Below are 9,460 nucleotides of genomic sequence, written 5' to 3' on the forward strand. Positions count from 1 at the left end.
ACAATAACAACATTTATAGACTCTTGGACAGGTAAATGGATAGGAAAGGTTTAGAGGAACATGGACAAAACACAGGTAAACAGAACTACCTTAGATGGAGCATGTTAGTAGACATGGATGAATTGGGCAAAAGGGGCTGGTTCAATGCTGTATGACTCTACGACTCTATGGTGTAGATGAAGAGATTCAGAAAGAGAAGTCTGAGGTGGACACGAGAAAGTGAGAAAAGCCGGGAAATGGCAGCAAAAATAATGAAGGACCATTATACAATTGTTTAGTTTAGTTTAGTTTAGTTCAGGGATACAGCGCAGAAACAGGCCCTTCGGCCCACTGAGACCACGCCGACCAGCAATCCCCGCACATTAACACTATCCTACATACACTAGAGACAATTTTGTTTAAAACATTTACCATGCCAATTAACCTACCAATCTGTATGTCTTTGGAGTGTGGCTGGAAACCAAAGATCTGGGATAAAACCCACGCACGTCACGGGGAGAATGCACAAACTCTGTACAGACAAGCCCCCATAGTCTGGATCGAACCTGGGTCTCTGGCGCTGTAAGGCAGTAGCTCTAATACTACGCAAATATTCCACACTTTGTGTATTAGAATAAGAGTTGAGATATGTTTTCCTACTGTATTACTCTATGTACAGCATGAAACAAATTGTGGGGATATTGAGTGTGATAAGTATGGGGATATTGAGGGCGGCATGGTGGCGCAGCAGTCGAATTGCTGCCTTTACAGCGCCAGAGACCCGGGTTCAACCCTGACTATGGGTGCTGTCTGCACAGAGTTTGTATGTTCTCGCCGTGGGTTTTCTCCGGGTGCTCCGATTTCCTCCCCCATTTCAAAGACGTGCGGGGTTGTAGGTTAATTGGCCCTTAATTGGCTTTGGTAAAAATTATAAATTGTCCCTAGTGTGTGTAGGATGGTGTTAGACTGCGGAAATTGCTGGTCGGCGCGGACTCGGTAGGCCGAATGGACTGTTCAAATGTGTATCTCTAAACTAAATTAAAAAGATAAAGTCTCATAGGTTACTGAACTCAAAGACCAGTCTCACCCCAGTCACTCCCTTTTCTCCCCTCTCCCATCACGTCAGGCAAGAGGTACAGAGTTTTGAAAACATACCTCCAGATTCAGGGACTGTTTCTTTCAAGCTGATCATGCAACTGAACCGTCCTCTCACCAGTTAGAGAGATCTCCCATCTATCTCATTGGAGACATTTGAACTATCTTTAATTTGACTTTATTGGAATCTATCTTGCACTGAACGTCTACCCTGTAGATGGCTTGATTGTAATCATGTATTGTCTTTTCGCTAACTGGATAGCACATAACAAAAAGCTTTTCACTGTACCCCAGTACACATAACATTACTGTGTACAACTAACACTAACCATGCTTTACTTTAACTGCAGGGGGGCAATCAGGCAACCTGAATTTACACTTCCATAGCAGAGAGGTTTAGAGCGGTAGCCTGTGGACGGCATATGTGCTGGCAGGCATTCTACAGTTGTGGCTGAAACTGGGGATTGATGAAATACCTAGGAGAGTTGGCTGTAGGTTTTCAGATGCTCCATCAGATGCCTTTGTGAAGCGAGTGCAAAGTAGGAAAGACGTCAAGGCAAACATAGAGTATAAAGTCAGAACCCTTGTCCCAGGATGGGAATATGAAAGACTAGTGTGCATAGCTTTAAGGTAAGAAGGGCAAAGTTTAAAGGAGCGGTGTGAGGCAAGTTATTCTACACAGAGGGTGGTAAGTACCTGGAATGTGATGCCAGGGGTGGTGGTGGAGGCAGATACAATAGTAGCATTTAAGATTTGGCACATGGATATGCAGTGATGAAGGGATGTGGATTAAGTGCAGGCAAATAAGAGTTGGTCTTGGCATCATTTTCAGCGTAGACATTGTGGGCCAAAGGGCCTGTTCCTGCCTGTACTGTTCTTTGTTCTATGCCTGTTAATCCCCTGGAGGACATGTAGACATGATCTACGAAGACAGTGGAATCAGAGAGTCTAAAACTCATTGCCAGAAGACAAGTCCCACAAATCGGATGAAGAGCAAACACAAAATCATTCAATGGGAGATTACCATGGCCGACATCTATAAACCTAATCTTGGGCACCAAGCAATCCACCACACTCCATCTCTTGTAAAACAATAAAAGATGTATTCATACCATTTTTAACAAAGGCAATATCTACACACTTTTAATTAAAACGTACTGATTCATAATGTGCAAAACATTCTCACACATTCAGCAGAGCTGCAAATCGCACATCCACACCTTCTCACTGTATGTGAACGCTACTCTCTATTTAACCATGACAACCGCACACCCAAATACATAGCACAACACTCACTGATTCACTTCCCTCGCTATTTTGCACAATTTAAACAACTGGAGAATAGTCACAGTCATAGGGGTGTACAGCATGGAAACAGGCCCTTCAGACTAACTCATCGCTATTGTGAATGTGTAATTCAAAATGCTGGAGTAACTCAAAGGGTCAGGTAGCATCTCTGGAAAACATGGATAGGCAACGTTTCAGGTCGGGGCCCTTTTTCAGACTGATTGTGTGGGGGGGAAAGAAAGCTGGAAGAGTGGAGAAACAGGACAAAGCCTGGCAGGTAATAGGGTCTCGACCCGAAACATCACCTGTTCCTTCTCTCCAGAGATGCTGCCCATCCCACTGAGTTACTCCAGCTTTTTGTGTCTACCTCAGGTAATAGGTAGACACAGGCCATGGGAATTTTTGATAGACAGATGGTTTGAACCTTAAAGCTATGCCCTCTATTATTTTATATTTCTCTCCCTGGAAAAGATTCTGTCTACCCTATCCATCCCTCTCATAATTCCATTTACCCTACCCGGCAAAACCTGGCATTCCAATAAAAACAATCCAAGTCACTCAAACCTCTATGTAGCTAAGCCTCAAATCCAGGCATTATTCTGGTAAACCTCCTCTGCATCCTTTCCAAAACCTCCACATCTTTCCGAATGGGATGACCAGAATTGCGCACAATGCACCAAATGCGGTCTAACTAAAGTTTGATAAAACTGCATCATCACTTCCTGACTCTTATACTCAAAGCCCCAACCAATGAAGGGAAACATGCCATTAAATATATTAAAATTCCAACTGCCTTGCTTCCTGAGAATGGAATGGTGTCTCCCTAATTTCACGCCTCAGATAAAACAGAAGGTCGCCTTGTGGGTGGTGGGGGTTGCTATCGGCAGTCCTGGCACATATCAGATATTAGCTGCTCATCATTTCCAAATACTAAAGTTTAAATTAGGGCAGCACAGTGATGCAGCTGGTAGAGCTGCTGCCTCACAATGCCTGAAACCCAGTTTCGATCTTTGTGGGGCCTTGGTCAGAAGCTTCTCTGAAGTTTTTTATTAATGACAATAATATGTTGTTGTCTGTTCAAATGCACTCCTTCTCATATTGTCAGAGGCCGCTTTCATGGAGTTAAAAACAAAGCACAAAGTACTTTTTGGTTATGAATAAAAAAGTCAAAATGAAAAACAACTTCTGCAGGGACAACTTACCGATGTTGACCAACATGCCACATCTATAACAAGTCCCACCTACCCTCTCTTGGCCCATATCCCTCAAAACCTATCCTATCCATGTACCTTTCCAAATGTTTCTTAAACCTGCCTCAACTACCTCTGTGCAATTGTCGTTAGTGTGTAGGGAGTGGATGAGAAAGTGAGATAACATGGAACTAGTGTGAAAAAGTGATCAATGGTTGGCGTGGGCTCAGTGGGTCGAAGGGCCTGTTTCCATGCTGCATCACTAAACTAAATTAAACTCAGACTCAAGGAAGTGAATCTTTATCCACTCAGGGTGAAAACAATAATCAACATCACCCAATTTGCCTTATGACAGCAGCAACGCTCTGCTAAGTGTACAATGCTATGAAAAAGTAATGATGGAGAAATCAGTGACCCTACCTGCCTTGTGCTCATATCTGGAAGATCTTTACAGAAAAAGCATCCTGTGAAAAAAAGTCTTGCGGGAAGGGTAAGGAAGAAGGTAACAGAGAGCCACTAAAAGGAAAATGCATTAAAAAAACACAATTAAGTTTAGAACATAGAACATAAAACAGCTGCATAGGAACAGGCCCTTCAGCCCACAATGTCTGTACCAAACAAGATGCCAAGTTAAACTAATGTCCCGTGCCTGCATGTGATCCATATCCCTCCATTTCCTGCATATCCGTGTGCCTATCTAAAAGCTTCTTAAACGGCACTATCGTATCTGTCTCCACCACCAACCCTGGCAGCACGCTCCAGGCACCCACATGCCCTGCACGTTAAACTTTTCCCCTCTCACCTTACAGTTATCCCCTCTAGTGCTGAGCATTTCCACCTTGAGAATAGGGTTCTGAATATCTATCCTGTCTATGTCTCTCATAGTAAAATACCGAATTAAGGTTAGGAATGATGAAACCTTAGTTTAGTTTAGTTTATTATTGTCATGTGTACTGAGGTACAGTGAAAAGCTTTTGTTTGTGTGCTATCCAGTCAAAGAAAAGACTATACATAGATACATAGATACATAGATACATAGAAAATAGGTGCAGGAGTAGGCCATTCGGCCCTTCGAGCCTGCACCGCCATTCAATATGATCATGGCTGATCATCCAACTCAGTATCCCGTACCTGCCTTCTCTCCATACCCCCTGATCCCTTTAGCCACAAGGGCCACATCTAACTCCCTCTTAAATATAGCCAATGAACTGGCCTCAACTACCCTCTGTGGCAGAGAGTTCCAGAGATTCACCACTCTCTGTGTGAAAAAGTTTCTTCTCATCTCGGTCCTAAAGGATTTCCCCCTTATCCTTAAGCTGTGACCCCTTGTCCTGGACTTCCCCAACATCGGGAACAATCTTCCTGCATCTAGCCTGTCCAACCCCATAAGAATTGTGTACGTTTCTATAAGATCCCCTCTCAATCTCCTAAATTCTAGCGAGTATAAGCCAAGTCTATCCAGTCTTTCTTCATATGAAAGTCCTGACATCCCAGGAATCAGTCTGGTGAACCTTCTCTGCACTCCCTCTATGGCTATAATGTCCTTCCTCAGATTTGGAGACCAAAACTGTACGCAATACTCCAGGTGTGGTCTCACCAAGACCCTGTACAACTGCAGTAGAACCTCCCTGCTCCTATACTCAAATCCTTTTGCTATGAAAGCTAACATACCATTCGCTTTCTTCACTGCCTGCTGCACCTGCATGCCTACTTTCAATGACTGGTGTACCATGACACCCAGGTCTCGCTGCATCTCCCCTTTTCCTAATCGGCCACCATTTAGATAATAGTCTGCTTTCCTGTTTTTGCCACCAAAGTGGATAACCTCACATTTATCCACATTATACTGCATCTGCCAAACATTTGCCCACTCACCCAGCCTATCCAAGTCACCTTGCAGTCTCCTAGCATCCTCCTCACAGCTAACACTGCCCCCCAGCTTAGTGTCATCTGCAAACTTGGAGATGTTGCCTTCATTAATACAATCAAGCCATCCACAGTGCACAGATAAAAGATGAAGGTACAACATTCAGTGCAAGATAAAGTCGATAAAGTCTGATTAAATATACTTCAAAGGTCTCCAATTAGGAAGATAGGAGTTTGGGACCGCTCTCTAGTTGGTGGTAGGATGGTTCAGTTGCCTGATAGCAGCTGTGAAGAAACTTGCTGAATTTGGAGGTGTGCCTTTTCAAATCTCTGCACCAGGGCGAGACTGGTCCTAGATTATGCTGACTGCCTCCAACAGGAGGCACAAGGTATCAGTAAAACTCAGGAGAAAGTTAAATCACAACTGATAAGAAGCCACAAATGACCAATTTACAGAGCACTTTTATCAACAAAAGGCAGAATAATGTATCAAATGCACATTGATGATAATAACAAAGTTATATATCCTCTTGCTATTCCAATGCAACATTTTAAGCAGTTCTATTTCCACAGTTAATGTAAATTTGTTTCCTTTCAAAAATATTGATTATGTTTACTGAAGCTCGCACCCTGATGACTTTGAAGCATTACACACCTTCAATTCATTTGCTTTCCATAAGAATTAATATGGAGCTGCGTCACTGATTACCTTCAACAATATTTTGAGTCTGAATAGAAACATAGAAAATAGGTGCAGGAGTATGCCATTCGGCCCTTCGAGCCTGATCAGTCATGATTCAATATGATCATGGCTGATCATCCACCTCAGTATCCTGTACCTGCCTTCCCTCCATACCCCCCGATCCCTTTAGCCACAAGGGCCACATCTAACTCCCTCTTAAATATAGCCAATGAACGGGCCTCAACTACCTTCTGTGGCAGAGAATTCCACAGATTGCCTGTCCAATCCCTTAAGAATCTTGTAAGTTTCTATAAGATCTATAAATTTTGTAAGTTTCTATAAGATCCCCCCTCAATCTTCTAAATTCTAGCGAGTACAAGCCGAGTCTATCCAGTCTTTCTTCATATGAAAGTCCTGCCATCCCAGGAATCAGTCTGGTGAACCTTCTCTGTACTCCCTCTATGGCAAGAATGTCTTTCCTCAGATTAGGAGACCAAAACTGTACACAATACTCCAGGTGTGGTCTCACCAAGGCCCTGTACAACTGCAGTAGAACCTCCCTGCTCCTATACTCAAATCCTTTTGATTTGAATGCTAACATACCATTCGCTTTCTTCACTGCCTGCTGCACCTGCATGCCTTCTTTCAATGACTGGTGTACCATGACACCCAGGTCTCGTTGCATCTCCCCTTTTCCTAATCGGCCACCATTCAGATAATAGTCTACTTTCCTGTTCTTGCCACCAAAGTGGATAACCTCACATTTATCCACATTATACTGCATCTGCCATGCATTTGCCCACTCACCCAACCTAACCAAGTCACCTTGCAGCTTCCTAGCATCCTCCTTACAGCTAACACTGCCCCCCAGCTTCGTGTCATCCGCAAACTTGGAGATGTTGCATTCAATTCCCTCGTCCAAATCATTAATATATATTGTAAATAGCTGGGGTCCCAGCACTGAGCCTTGCGGTACCCCACTAGTCATTGCCTGCCATTCAGAAAAGGACCCGTTTACTCCTACTCTTTGCTTCCTGTCTGCCAGCTAGTTCTCTATCCACATCTCTATTCACCATCAATACCGTGTGCTTTAAGTTTGCATACTAATCTCTTATGTGGGACCTTGTCGAAAGCCTTCTGAAAGTCCAGATATAACACATCCACTGGTTCTCCCTTACACCTAGTTACATCCTCGAAAAATTCTATAAGATTCGTCAGACATGATTTACCTTTCATAAATCCATGCTGACTTTGTCCAATGATTTCACCACTTTCCAACTTAAAATCAACGCCAAAGCAAGGAGACTGTTGTGCTAACTCAACATGGGAAGATTGGTTTAAGGTTTGACTCATGCTGTTTTCAAACATAATAATTTAAAAGCCATTTGCTGGAACATTTGCTTCATCAAAGTTAAAGTCAAAGTCAATTTTATTCGTCACATGCACCCGAAGGTGCAGTGAGTTAATATATTTTCAGGCCAGAGATTTGCAGAATGCTGCATTATTTTGTGACATTGCAACTCTGCACAAGTCTTTACAAAGACAATTCATATAAATAACTGGGATGTATTTTGATCTCACTGTAAAGTATGCTATGCAGATTTTTGTTTTAATGACAAAAGGTCACCATTCATGTTGTACAGCACCTTCCCAGTTTAATGGTTGAGCATACATTATACCTATCCATCACCAGATACCTATATACCATATTAAACACTATTTGGCCTTGTTTACTTCTGACCTAACATTTATTTCCCCATCAGCCTTTGTACCTGCTCCACCCATCTGCCAATCAAACTCCCCTCACCTAAATCCAACTGTTGCTTGCCAGACTTTGCCACACCCCACTTTTCTATTCCAGCCTTCTCCTCCCTTTACTTCAGTCTGAAGAAGGGTCCTGACCCGAAACGTCATCCTTCCTTTTCCCTTCACAGATGCTGCTTGACCCACTGAAGTCATCTTTGGTTTTTGCTCAAGATTCCAGCATCTGTAGCTTCTTATGCCTTCACTTATCTCTCCATAATCTTCCTGGAAAGTAAAGACACTGTATGGCTTTTTTTAAAATCGCCTCAAAGTCTCTTTGAACTCCTTTTATCCTTTTACCTTCCCATGTTACAAAAAAAAGTAAAGGGACTTGTTTAAGAGGACGTCTGTTTAGTTGTAAGGTAAAAGTAAATCCGAAGGGTTTCTACCGCTATATTAATAGCAAAAGGATAACGAGGGATAAAATTGGTCCATTAGAGAGTCAGAGTGGCCAACTATCTGCAGAGCCAAAAGAGATGGGGGAGATATTGAACAGTTTCTTTTCTTCGGTATTCACCAAGGAGAAGGATATTGAATTATGTGAGGTAAGGGAAACAAGTAGAGTAGCTATGGAAACTATGAGGATCAAAGAAGAGGAAGTACTGACACTTTTGAGAAATATAAAAGTGGATAAGTCTCCAGGTCCTGACAGGATATTCCCTAGGACATTGAGGGAAGTTAGTGTAGAAATAGCAGGGGCTATGGCAGAAATATTTCAAATGTCATTAGAAACGGGAATAGTGCCGGAGGATTGGCATACTGCGCATGTTGTTCCATTGTTTAAAAAGGGGTCTAAGAGTAAACCTAGCAATTATAGACCTATTAGTTTGACGTCAGTGGTGGGCAAATTAATGGAAAGAATACTTAGAGATAATATATATAAGCATCTGGATAAACAGGGTCTGATTAGGAACAGTCAACATGGATTTGTGCCTGGAAGGTCATGTTTAACTAATCTTCTTGAATTTTTTGAAGATGTTACTCGGGAAATTGATGAGGGTAAAGCAGTGGATGTTGTGTATATGGACTTCAGTAAGGCCTTTGACAAGGTTCCTCATGGAAGGTTGGTTAAGAAGGTTCAATGGTTGGGTATTAATGGTGGAGTAGCAAGATGGATTCAACAGTGGCTGAATGGGAGATGCCAGAGAGTAATGGTGGATGGTTGTTTGTCAGGTTGGAGGCCAGTGACGAGTGGGGTGCCACAGGGATCTGTGTTGGGTCCACTGTTGTTTGTCATGTACATCAATGATCTGGACGATGGTGTGGTAAATTGGATTAGTAAGTATGCAGATGATACTAAGATAGGTGGGGTTGCGGGTAATGAAGAAGAGTTTCAAAGTCTACAGAGAGATTTATGCCAGTTGGAAGAGTGGGCTGAAAGATGGCAGATGGAGTTTAATGCTGATAAGTGTGAGGTGCTACATCTTGGCAGGACAAATCAAAATAGGACGTACATGGTAAATGGTAGGGAATTGAAGAATGTAGGTGAACAGAGGGATCTGGGAATAACTGTGCACAGTTCCATGAAAGTGGAATCTCATGTAGATAGGGTGGTAAA

The sequence above is a fragment of the Amblyraja radiata genome, chromosome 6 (assembly GCF_010909765.2).
Source record: "Amblyraja radiata isolate CabotCenter1 chromosome 6, sAmbRad1.1.pri, whole genome shotgun sequence".
Lineage (NCBI taxonomy): Eukaryota > Metazoa > Chordata > Chondrichthyes > Rajiformes > Rajidae > Amblyraja > Amblyraja radiata.